The sequence below is a fragment of the Lynx rufus genome, unplaced genomic scaffold (genome assembly GCF_022079265.1).
Source record: "Lynx rufus isolate CCGP_SWC_20201006 ecotype Redwood Valley unplaced genomic scaffold, mLynRuf1.p SCAF_6, whole genome shotgun sequence".
NCBI lineage: Eukaryota > Metazoa > Chordata > Mammalia > Carnivora > Felidae > Lynx > Lynx rufus.
The window spans coordinates 123,946,278-123,959,717 of NW_025814878.1; positions in this window are offsets into that span (position 1 = coordinate 123,946,278).

Genomic DNA, 13,440 nt, shown 5'->3' on the forward strand with positions numbered 1-13,440 from the left:
CTCCCAGACGCTAAGTCGCGCTTGCTGTCGGAACACAGTCCGTCAGGCCCCTCCGCTTTTGCAAGCCGGACTCGGGGGCTCTGCTTGGCCGGCGAGCCGCCCCTCCGCCCCGGCTCCCTCCCGCCAGTCCGTGGAGCGCGCACCGCCTCGCCGCCCTTCCTACCCTCTTCCGTGGGCCTCTCGTCTGCACTTGGGTCCGGTGACTCCGTTCTGCTAATCCTCTGGCGGTTTTCTGGGTTATTTAGGCAGGTGTAGGTGTAATCTAAGTGATCAGCAGGACGCGCGGTGAGCCCAGCGTCCTCCTACGCCGCCATCTTCCCAGAATCCACATCTTCTTTATCCATTCATCAGTTAATGGATATTTGGGCTCTTTTCATAATTTGGCTATTGTCGATATAGCTGCTATAAACATCAGGGTGCATGTGCCCTTTCAAATCAGCATTTTTGTATTCTTTGGATAAATACCTAGTAGTGTGATGGCTGGGTTGTAAGGTAGTTCTATTTTTTATTTTCTGAGGAACCTTCATTCTTTTTTCCAGAGTGGCTACACCAGTTTGCATTCCCACCAGCAATACAAGAGTTCCCCTTTCTCTGCATCTTTGCCAACATCTGTTGTTTCCTGAGTTGTTAATTTTAACAACAGGTATGAGGTGGTATCTCATTGTGATTTTGATTTGTACTTCCCTGATAATGAGTGAGTAACAACCTCATTGTTAATCAAAATCAGTTCTTTGCCTTTGGTGTTGGACTTTCAAAGGCCAAAGTTGAATGCTGACCTCGTGTCATTTCTGGCATCCCCATCCTTGTGCATCAGCAAGCATGTGAGTGCCTAAGTTATCACATATAATCAGCATAACAACACAAATAAGATGGGTTAGACACTGTTGAACTATAGTGTCAGTATCTGAATAGTCAAATATTCCAGATGTAACTGAGGGTGACCAGTCTTCTTGTGGTGCTTTGCAGGTTGAAATTCCATTGTCAGTTGATGTGGAAATAAGTGTCATTTCAGGAGTAAAATATTATATTATTAATGCTTCCTTCAGAAACTTAATTTTATGGACAAAAACGATTATGAAAACTTTCCAATTAACCGAGTGGATGTGCAAGTGTCTGAGGTTAGAAGAACAGAAGGAGGCATGACAAGTAGATGCAACATGTGGTCCTGTGTTGGATCTGGCTCCAGAGAAACACCCCTAGAACATTATTGGGACAATTTGCAAACTGGCTTCTCTTCTGTTTTCACTCTCCTCATCTAAACTTGTTGCCTTCTTCTTTGCTGGCACCTATAATCCCTAATGAGGGACCTGCTAATCATGCAAAGATGTATCACAGGGGGAAAAAAATGAAGCTAAAGTAGTGTCCATAGGTGAGGAAGCTGGGAACGGTAGCATGATGACACTGCTTGATACTGATCTAGCGCTCAGGAAAGGAAATTTATCAAATCTTCACAGCTCTTTAAAAAATTGTTTTTAATGTTTATTCATTTTTGAGAGAGAGAGAGAGAGAGAGAGAGAGAGCAGGGAAAGGGCGGAGAGAAAGGGAGACACAGGACTCAAAGCAGGCTCCAGGCTCCTCGCTGTCAGCACAGAGCTGGATGCGGGGCTCAAACCCATGAACCATGAGATTATGACTTGAGCTTAACTACCTGAGCCACCCAGGCGCCTCAAATCTTCACAGCTCTTAACAATCAACATGTTATCCATAGAAAAGAACAGGAAAGAGAAGACTGTCACAAAGCCTTCTTTTTTTCTTCTTTCTTCCCTTTTTTTCCTACTTTAAGACATTTGAATCATCAGATTCCCCATATTACTAACTTCTACCACATGAGGCATGCACCCTTTGATGGCAGAATGCCAAAACATTCTTAGAAAGCGGTTTGGAAGGGAGAGGAATAATCGATTCCTCGGTTTGGGCTTGATGTTCTGATAAGAACCACTGTCTCCAACACTCAAGTCTAGACTTTTCACCTGACTCCCTGGTAGAACGTTCCAATGAGAACCTGAAGCACAGAGTACAGTCACCTCGTGTGTAACTATCCTCAAAAGTGGTGGGTGTGTTCATTAATTTTTCACAGTGCAACACAGAGATATTGATACTGTTGGCCCATTTTTTTAATTCACATTCATAGATTCATGCATTCAGCAGTCAGGATTGAGTCTCTTTCTCTATGCAAAGACCTAGACCAGGTGCTGTAGATGTGGAAACATATAGATGAGATGGGCTCTGCTTATGAGGACAACCAGGCAGTTCCCAACAGTCTGAATTCATTCATTCATTCATTCAATATTGGTTGTCTACTCTCAATCAGGCAATGTTCTAGAAGTTTCTATCTCAGTTGGGATGGATAGTCGGCAATTAATTAATTAGTCCTCCATGAAGGAAATGAAGCTACTGTGTGTAAGTCATATAATCATGTTATTTGACCAAATAGAGCTTAAAATACATATCTTGTGGAGAGACTTTTACTGAGATATCAAAGATGACCTACAAAATCTATTTAAGCCATCATGCCTGATTATCAAACAGGATTACCAAATACATCATAGATCTATGGCAGTTTCCCAACCTTATCACTATTTTCTAGCAATCTGAGGCTAGAAAATTCTTTGTTGTGGGGACTGTCTTATGCATTGTAGGATGTTTAGCAGCATCCCTGGCCTCTACCCACTAGTTCCCACGAGCACCCCTTCCCCAGACGTGACAATTCAAACTGTCTCCAGACGTTGCCAAATGTCATCTGGAAACAAAATAGTCCTTGGCTAAGAAGCAATGGTCTATGGGAAAAAGTTTTCCAAATTTCAGCTAGGGACCCTAGACACAATATATTCTGCCTTCACAGTGTCCTTACCCAATAGTCTCAGGGAACTTCTTTTACTATTTTCATTTTTTCTTTTTCTAATCTCTGCCCTGCAACAAGGATTTCATTTTCTTCTTCCCCTCCACTCTGTGGCAGAAAGGGCAAGAAGAGAACTCAAGAGAAGAAAGCAAAGGTGCTTTCCAACGGGGCAGGTCCTCTCTTAGGTGGGAGGAGGAGGGAACTGAGAGGTGCTTCCTTGGAGACAAACTTTGCCTCCTGATCCATTTTGCCAAGAATCTGGATGACCCTCAGCCACAGTTGAAGCAGAACCCTGCATTTACTCATGTAATAATGGGTTGATGAGCTGACAGAGGGCCATGAAGAAGGCTTACTTTCTATTCTTCTGGATGTACAATTAGCTGCGTTGATTTCATATTTTAAGACAAAGACCTCTTTGCTACTGTGCATATCTCTTGAAGGGAGAGAAGTTTTATTGTATCAAATTCTGATATGGTAGCCTGTGGAGTGGGCCTGGTTTTAGGGGTGGGTTTTTCTCAAGAGAAGATGATCAGTCCAAAACTAATGAGACTCCTTAGGTGGCAGGAACTCTAGCTGGGCCAAGTGGAGAAGTGGGAGTCATCTGAGTCACTCCCTGAGCCCTGTTGTGGGCTTTGAAAGAATCTAGATGTACTTCACGATGTCTTTGGTTATTGGGTTTCAGCAGTGATATACATTTAGGAAATTACGGGTTGAACAACCCCAATGGGTTCTTTTAACTGTAGGACTTTTAGGAGATTTCAAAATGCAATGCTGCACCATTGCTGTCAAGATTAGGAGCAAATAACTAGCGTGTTCCAAACTCATTTGACTATGGAAACTTCTTACATGTTTTAATTTTGACATAACTTCTTTCTAGATTACTGTTCCTTTGAAACTGGTGCTGTAGAGAACTCCAGACCAGAAAATTGTAATCTTGCTCATCTACTTGGATGTTACTCTCTGTTTATTTTTCTTTCCCAAGGACTTCCCTAATATCTTTCTAAAATGATCTCGTTTCATCCATGCTGCTTAATGGAAACTAAGGGATGATTTTAAGGTCTGTACATCCACGTTTAGTGATCACCCCCAACTCCGGCCCAGAGTCATTTGCTAAGTCCACGACCATCACTGTCCCCACTTGGCCTTCAGATGCTATATAGGACTGGGATAGGGTCCAAGCCAGGATGTCCTGTATCAAACCAAACATCACCTAGGAGATTGGGATGTACAGCCAAGATTTAGACCCCCCCCCCCCCAGGGAGGGGCAGAACATATTGTCATGGGGGGCGGCACCCCCCTGGGGCCAGTCTGGTGGTAGCAGAAGCAATCTCCCAGAGACTCTCAAAGGAGTAGTAAATCTCCTGGAACAGAAGTCAGGTGGATGAGGTCTGCTTCATATAGAAATTCTCCCTCCATGGCCAACTCTGAAGGGCCAGGGTTTGGTTTTACTTAAGAGAGTGGCAGTTTGTTATATATGTTATATCATATTACAAAGAAAGAGAGATCTTTCTGCAGAATGACATTTGTTAAAAAATGTTTGAGGGGCGCCTGGGTGGCTCAGTCGGTTGGGCGGCCGACTTCAGCTCAGGTCATGATCTCGCGGTCCGTGAGTTCGAGCCCCGCGTCGGGCTCTGTGCTGACAGCTCAGAGCCTGGAGTCTGTTTCAGATTCTGTGTCTCCCTCTCTCTGACCCTCCCCCATTCATGCTCTGTCTCTCTCTGCCTCAAAAATAAATAAACATTAAAAAAAATTTTTTTTAAATGTTTGAGTTATTCCTAAGGTAGTATGGTTTTCCCACAAAGTGAATATTAACACCTAAATACCACCTTATCCTCCATATTCTGTGTTCGTGCAGATGACAGCTGGACAGGGGCTTTGGGGCCTTGAACCATCTGGACCATTCTACTATAATCAAACATTGATTTCCAGGGGTGTTGACTGCGGCTGGGGTGTAGTCGGCCATCCTTGCCCACATTTGCTCCACCACCAAGGCCACCCAGGAAAGACCAGGCCAGCCTGCCATTGCCAATTACTACCTGTGCTGGTTCCCAGGGAGGCTCCACTTGATTCTCTGGAGAGCTTTCAGCAGGCGCCAATCTATGTCATTTTGAGACCTGCTTACAGTTAAAACCAAGACAGCCAAACTGTGGGCTGAATAGTGTAGGTAAATTCTAGATGTGGAACTGTAGAAATGTAAATGCAGGGAAGGGAGCAGAGGGGAGACCCAGAGATGAAACTCAGGATCTTTAAGGGGAGAGACCTGCACAGAGGGTCTATCTGCCCAAGGTCTGGGGCACAGCTTTGCCCAGGGCATCTAAACTCAGAAGATACAGGGTGCCTGGGTGGCTCAGTCGGTTAAGCGTCCGACTTCGGTCTAGGTCATGATCTTGCAATTTGTGAGTTCGAGCCCTGCATTGGGGTCTGTGCTGACAGCTCGGAGCCTAGAGCCTGCTTCAGATTCTGTGTCTCCCACTCTCTCTGCTCCTTCCCTGCTCACGCTCTGTCTTTCAAAAATAAATAAATGTTAAAAAAAATTAAAAACTCAAAACTGAGGGTTGATGGGGGGTGGGTGATGGGTATTGAGGAGGGCACCTTTTGGGATGAGCACTGGGTGTTGTATGGAAACAATTGGACAATGAATTTCATATTAAAAAATTAAAAACTCAGAAGATACATCAATGTTAGGCAGGAATTTTTTAAATGGTATAAGGGTTAGAGGGTTTAAACAAAACACAACCAGACAATGTGATCATGCCTGTTTGTGGGAGAAGTTTCAGTGGAGGGTGGCTCTCACTTGCAATGTAAGGTCAGAGAAGGTATCTCCGAAGCGGTGACATTGAGGTTAAAACTAAATGACAAGAAGGAATCTTCCATGCAAAGATTTTGGGGAGAGGCAGAGGAAATAATAAGTACAAAGGCAGTAAGGCTGATAAGCTTGTGACATGCAGAGCATCGAAAGAGCAAGGAGGTGGTGAGGTCAGAGAATAAGGCACATGTAGGGTCAAGTAGGGACATGAATGTTAAAGAAATAGCAAATTAAGATTCAAACCTTGATGGGTCCTCCCATCTCTGTTTTCTTTCCATGTAGCAGACAAACATCTGTGACTTGATATTTTTCACCCCTTTTCATAGTGTTGCAGCATGTGCTCAGAAACCATTGTCTCTATCAGGGAGCTCTTTGAGCTCACTGGCACAGTGCCGACTTTCTTCTTTTCATGTTGACAGCTATATTATAAAAAAGACCCCAAAGAGAGAAGGACAAAACCAATATGCTACTCTGGGATATGTAAGTGTGAACTTTGGAGTTACTACCTCCCTGAGTTGGATGTTTGGAGGGAAGAGTTGACATCTTGCATGTGCTTTGCACAACGGAAGATGGCTCGTCCTGATTGGGGTGCAAGGCAGTGACAGAAATGGTGGTTTTATAGTAACTCTTTCCTAGAAAGAAAGAAACACATATTCTTTAAAACAAGCCATTCACCTTGAGGAAAAGTTCTGTGTATTAATTCTTCTTTCCTAGTGCCTCCATTCATAATCACACACAGGCACGTGGCCATCAAGATAATAGGTCATTTTTTCTTTTTACTTGAGGTACCCAATTTTTCTCCTCTGGCCATGAGTGAGGCAAAAGGAAAATGATTGGTTTATTATATGAGTCTGTACATGAGATGACTAAAAAACAATAAACAGCTTTCTCCATAAATTGCATGGTAACTCATCTCTTAAGTTATAATCACAGCTGTGGAATCCTTTCTAAGTTTCCATATCAATGTTCTGTTTCAGATGCCCCTCCTGGAGGTCAGGGATTGGGTCCACTTTGGCTAACCCAAACACACAAGAATACTCTTAATGGGCCTGGAGACAGCTCTGGGCCATGTGAATCTGCCCTTCTGCCCTGATAGGCCAATCACATTATTTCAGAAGAAGCATTAATGCTTCTGCAATTAGACTCAGTGGCACTAGATACTCCGGGTCTGCCATCTAAAATTACTGGAGGGGGCTCCTGGATGACTCAGTCAGTTGAGCATCTGACTTTGGCTGAGGTCATGATCTTGCGTCATGAGTTCATGAGCCCCACATTGGGCTCTGTGCTGACAGCTCTGAGCCTGGAACCTACTTTGGATTCTGTGTCACCCTGTCTCTCTGCCCCTCCCCCACTCGCGCTCTGTCCCTCTGTCTGTCAAAAATAAATAAACATTAAAACATAAATTGTTGGAGAATTATGTCACTACTGTCCTTCTGCTCCTTTTCAAACCTAACAGGCAGGACCCACGTGTGGTCTCCAAGAAAAAAGTAACATCTTCAGAAAATAAGGGTGGTTGGCAGGAGGGTCTGATGCTATTATACGATGAGTCCCATTCCCCCACCCCCTGCCACGTCTCCTTTCTCTTTAGCCTAGTCTCTCTCAAGGTACAATGAGGATGTCACTGATGATTTCCGGGTAATGCAAATCACTGGCTCTTTGAAAACAACATATCATAGATGATAGGGTGCAATTTCTAAAGAACCAATCTCTTCCTCCTCTGTGCCTCTCTACTGAAGGAAAGAACTGAGGCGAGCTTGTCGACATGACCATCTCTAGGTTTTTGTGTGGGTACAGGGGGCAATAAGCAGCACCACACTTGTGTTGTTCTGCATGGAGTTTCATTAGTGTCCAAGCACACAGCTTTCCCTCTCACAGGCCCACCCAGGATGCCAGTTATCAATCTTCCTCCATACTTGGGTGTGGTATTTCCAGACTAAGAATACTTTTACAGAGAGCCCCAGATAATTTAGGAACCATGGCCTTTCTAATTCTGAAAGAATTAATAGGTCACATTCTAATAGAGTCAACATTTGGACAAACTGAGTCAAAATTAACCCCATGGCTCAGGGGTTGGGTTTCTGCTGGCTTTGTCTTTCATCCCTTTGAATATTATTAATCTTTTGGAATATTCTAGGCAGAGTTGTAACCAGTGATTAGCTCTCCCTTTCAGGTGGGGTGAGAAGAACACAGCGGCAGTACAGTGGAGGGGTCAAGCATATGACCTCTGAAGCCAGGCTACTACGTTGGGACCCTGACTTTGCTAGTCACCATCTAGGTGACTTAATTCCTCTGGGATTGAATTTGCTCACCTGTAAAATGGATCCCAATAGGACTGACTTCATAGAGATGTGTGAGAGGTAAAGAGTTAATAATTGAAAAGCAGTTACTATAGTGCTGGGTCTATATTGCATGCTTAATGTGTTAGCTCTTCTTATTCCATATGTTCTTCCACAATTAATAACAAGGCCTTTGGTGTGGCAGCTCTTTTGAAGAATTTAGTTTTGAACGTATTGCTACTGAAATGTGTCTTAAAAGATGAATGTGGGGATATTTGAATTTCTCTGACTTTCTCTAATAGCAAATGACTACCTTATGTTGGATATTTTATTTTTGAATAGAACCTCATCAAACATGCACACACTTGTTTCCGTTATCTCTGTTGTTGTTCCCAGTGATAAGTAATGTCTATTGGCTCTCAGCTCCTCAACTGAGATAGGAAAACTTTCTATTGATGTCTTTTCTCTAGTACCCATGCAGGAAGCTTGAGAACTACATTTCCCAGACTCCATTGTCTACTGATGTCTCTTAGTTTCTGCCAATGGGAGCCTTTGGCAGGAGACTGGGGTGGGGGAAGAATATTGAAACCAGCTTTTTCCCTCTAACTTCTGGGGTGTCTCCAGCTGTACAACAGCAGCCTTGATGTTGAAGTGGCCATGGGCTCTGGTTAATGCCATTTTCTCTTTTATTCCTTCAGAACTAAGTATTGTGGTGTTTTCCTACTACTAATCTTTGGGTAGCATGACTCCTTTTTATTCTTTTTCTTTTTAAAATTTTTTTTTTAATTTAAAAATTTTAATTAAAAATGTTTTTAAACATTTACTTATTTAAAAAATTGTTTAAATGTTTATTCATTTTTTGAGAGAGAGAGAGAGAGAGAGAGCACACAAGTGAGGGAGGGGTAGAGATAGAGGGAGACACAGAATTCGAAGCAGGCTCCAGGCTCTGAGCTGTCAGTACAGAATCCAACATGGGGCTTGAGCTCACGAACTGTGAGATCATGACCTGAGCTGAAGCAACCCAGGTATCCCTAATGTTTTATTTTTGAGAGAGGGAGAGAGAGAGAGGAAGAGGGAGAGAGGGAGTGAGAGATGGAGCATGAGTGGGGGAGGGGCAGAGAGAGACGGAGACACAAAATCTGAGCTGTCAGCACAGAGTCTAACATAGGGCTCAAACCCACAAGCAGCGAGATCATGACCTGAGCTGAAGTCAGACGCTTAACCAACTGAGCTACCCAGGCTCTTTCAGTCTTTCTAACACATTTTAACCAATCTTTTATATTAAGTCACCTCTCTTTGAGACACCTAGATTGTTTTCTGTTTTCCTTTTTGGACATTTCTTGATACATTCCCCAACTACTTTATGGTACCACAGTCACTCGGCCAAGAATCACTATTTGAAGTATTTAGATACTCACCCCCCCCCAAAGTATGTTCCTATTCACTATACAACAGTTCAATACATAATGTCCTTTCTTTTTTGGGTCCCACCAAAAAGAAGTCTTCCAAAATTCATTTGGATATATGGATAAATGAGCAAACACTGAAGAATAAAATGAAAGGAAATACCAGATGCATTTTATTGGCCATCTAGCGCATCCTCAAACATTGGCTTGACAACAGTAATCATCTGTTATCTCTCCTGGTTTCTGTGCACAAGGAATTTAGAGCAGCTTGACATGCATGGTCCTGGATTCAGGTCTTCGTGAGGTTACAGTCAGATATCAGCTAGGGCTGCAGTCATCTGAGGTTCTAACTATGGCTAGAGAATCTACTTTTCAAAGCGGCTCGCTCACACGGCTGGGAGGTCAGTGACGCTATTGGCAGGTGGATACAGTTCCTTTCTGTTTGGACTTATCTTCAGGACTGCTAAAGCATCCTTATGGCTGGGAAAATGACTTCCCCTCAAAAAAGTCATCTAAGAAACTAAAGAGGAAGCTGCAATACCTTTTATGACCTACCTTTGAAACTCACACATCATTACTTCATTTGTATTCTATTGGTCACATGGGGCCAACCCTGGTTTGTTATGCAAAGTGACTTCACACAGGCATGTAGTCAGGAGTCAAGGATCATTGGAGGCCATCTTGGAGGCTGGCTACCACATGCATAGTCATTGTGTATATGTGAGGTGCTAAGTGTATAATCCAAGTGAAAATGAGGCATGGAAAGTTCTCTTCTTTAAACAAAAGAGCAGAAAATTGGTCAATTTCAAGAGTTATTTATTTTTTTAAGTTTATTTACTTATTTTGAGAGAGAGAGAGAGAGAGAATCCCTGCACTAACAGTGCAGAGCCCGATGCGGGGCTCAAACTCACAAACCCTGAGATCATTACCTGAGCTGAAATCAAGTCGGATGCTTAACTGACTGAGCCACCGAGGCACCCCAAGAGTTCTTTAGAGAAGAGGGGATGAAGGTCTTCCAGGTTTCCGGGTAGCCTACAAAAAATACAACAAGCTAATAAAACACTGAGTAAGTTGTTCTGAGAGGCACGGAAAGGGTATACCAAGGAGTTGCTTCTTTTCTCTTTCCACCCTGTTGTTGTAGCTACCATTCATTAATTCCCTTTTACCCACAGTGCTATGGGCACATCTATTTCTTTGCTTCTAACCACTGGATGGTACAATACTCCATGGCTTACATCCAACAATTTTATGCCTCCCTTCTTCTGGGGGTAAACACCCAGGCCACCACGGAGGAGTTTCTAAGGGAGAAAAGGGATGAATGAGAAGCAGTGTTAACATCAGCAATACTTCCTTTCCTCTCAAAATTAGAATGAACAACTACATATGTGTGAGGCAAGAGGAGCTGGAAATGTTCTTCATTCTGTAAACATCTGTGCCGGCACAGTGCTAGGCATTGTGGGATATTCAGAGATTAATGAGGCATACTTCCTGACCTGAAGGAACTTACGGTTTTAAGACAAAACAGACCAGTAGACAGCTAATTATAATACAAAATTAAGAACAACAAGGGGCAACTCAGTAATTCTGATTCAGGGATCAGAGAAGGACTCATGAATGGTTGAGTATGAACAGAGTCTTGAGGAAGGAGGAGGGTATCCCCAGGTGGAGGGAAGACAGTAGAAAGAAGTAACAGTGTATTTCATAGCGGAAGAGCTAAATGAGCAAAGATGTGGAGTGGGGGAGAGGATGTGACAGTAAGAGCGTGGCTGCTGTGTATGTGGGGCCTGGAGGGCTATGGATGGGGTCGGGGTGGGGAGTCTGGCAAGGTGAGGGGGACCAGATCCTGATAAGTCGTCATTGCCATGCAGGGAGCCTGAATCACTCAGCAATGATTCAGCAATGGGAAGGAAGGGGAACTTCTTGAAAAAGGAAATGACATTATCACACCCATGTAGGAAGGAGAGAATTAATACAAGAGACACAGAGACCAACACGCATACTGCTGGCTGAAGAACTTAGGGCTATCTAAATTTTTCCCTTTTTGGCTCATTACCTTTGATTGTTAATTTTCCTACAGTGAGTGTGGATTATTGGCAAATTGTAAAATAAAATACATAAAATAATTTTTATATGGTAAAATAGAAATCATGAATGGGGAGAATGGAGGAAGCCAATGAGGGTGAATGTCCACAGTGGGTAGGAAAGAACCTGGGTCTCCAGGGGCTCCTGAGGCCAGGGATGGGGCACTGGAGGGAAAGCTGGCAGAGAAGGGAAAGGGAAAATTTCAATCATGTGTCATTCCAAATTCCCTGAGTATCTGCCCTGGCCTGGGCACTACTGCAAGAGTTTGCTGGAGAAATGGGTCAGTGGAAGGTAGAATGGACAAGAGAACAGGGTTATCTTTCAAGCTATAAGAGCCCTGAGTGTATTTGTAAGCTGAGGGGATGGAAGGCTTGAATGATGAAACACAAGATAACAATGACAATTTAGTAGATGAGAGGCAAGATCCAAGAGCAAAACAGAGGGAATAAGGTCAAGGCTGCAGGCGCAGTGTGCATGTGTGTGTGTGTGTGTGTGTGTGTGTGTGTGTGTGTATCTTAGGGAGAATATATGAAATAGAGAGTATGTAATTATGAGTATCTATATAAGTGGGTATGCATTCATTCAGAAAGAGGAAAAATATACAAAAATCCCATATACAAAACAATTGAGGAAATCCACACCTCCCTCATTCTGTTCAGAAGAGGAGAAAACAGTGTAAGATGAGGGGCAGAAGAATGGTTACACAGCAAAATACACTGCCAACTGGCTGCTCTGTAAAAGGTGGTAGGTGTGCAGGATACAACATGACAGCCCCATGTACTGAGCAGATATAAAGACTCCAGACTGTCACAGCTCTGGACTTGGTGTTGGTGGGTGTGCCTCTGACACGCTCTGATCTTTATCCCCTTCAAAGTTGCCTGTTTTGAAGACTTTGTGTTTGGCCGGAGTTAAATGAACCACTTTGCTTGGCCATGTTTCAGGCAAAAGCCTGAGGAGGTGACTGGAGAACATAAGGGTCCCAGAGGCATTTTTCACAGTGACTCCCCAGTCATCAGCAGACCCCTCTGAGAAAATGGCAAGACAGAAGTCGGACCAGGCACAGGAATCTGTGGCAGCTCAGTCCTTCAGTCGGGCTAAAGCTAATTATCCCTGCTTGCCCTCCCCTGCTCCGCTAGTCGGCTTGCTCAGTCTTGCTTTTGTCTTAATCAGGAAGAGAGACTCCTACAGTGGTGTCTTAATGTAAACAAAGCAATTTGTGACTTGATTAACCCAGATGGACAAGTGTGTCCTTTTCTCCCTTCATCTCTTTACCAGGTTTGGACTATTTTAAGAAGTTTCTCTCCATGTGGAAGGCAGTGCCCGCCTGTGGTTGATCTGGCTTTGTTTTTTCCTGTGTTTCTATTATCCACCTCCCTCCTATCACACCCATAGTGAGGGATTCATTCCAGACAATCCAAGGAGATTGAATCGACTTCCTTCTGTGTTCTGTTCGGGTAATGTACAAAGTCAGGAATGCCACCACCATTAAAAATCTACCTAACACATGATTTGTCCAGGTGATAAGTAAGGTTTGTAGTTAATATTAGCTGCTGTGATTTATCAAGAGAATAACTACCTGGTGGTACATTTCACAAATGTACCATCAAACCATCTACCAATGTGATGATGAACTTTTCATATCTGAGGAGGCCTGTGACTGATACAGAACCAAGGAACTTGCCTGCATGTCTATTAAATTGCTGGAGGTCAAGGAAGCAAGTAAGAGGCTCTGGCAGGTAAAAGACAGCACAAAATGGGGGAGAAAATAATAAAAAAGGTTTTATGCCAAAGCATCAGAAAACATCAACATAAATTTTTTGTTGTTTGTCCTTTGAAATTCATTCCCCAATGTCTTCTCTCTCTCATATATTTTTGCCCTAGGCTGAATTGAAGCTGTCATCCCCTCCCCATCCCACCTCCTCTGGAAAACCCCGTTCAGACAAAGAAGGTTCCCTGAGGAGATCCCAGCAAACATACATCCTAAACACTCAGGCTCTCTGGATATATGTAAATGTATAATCTAATCGGTTT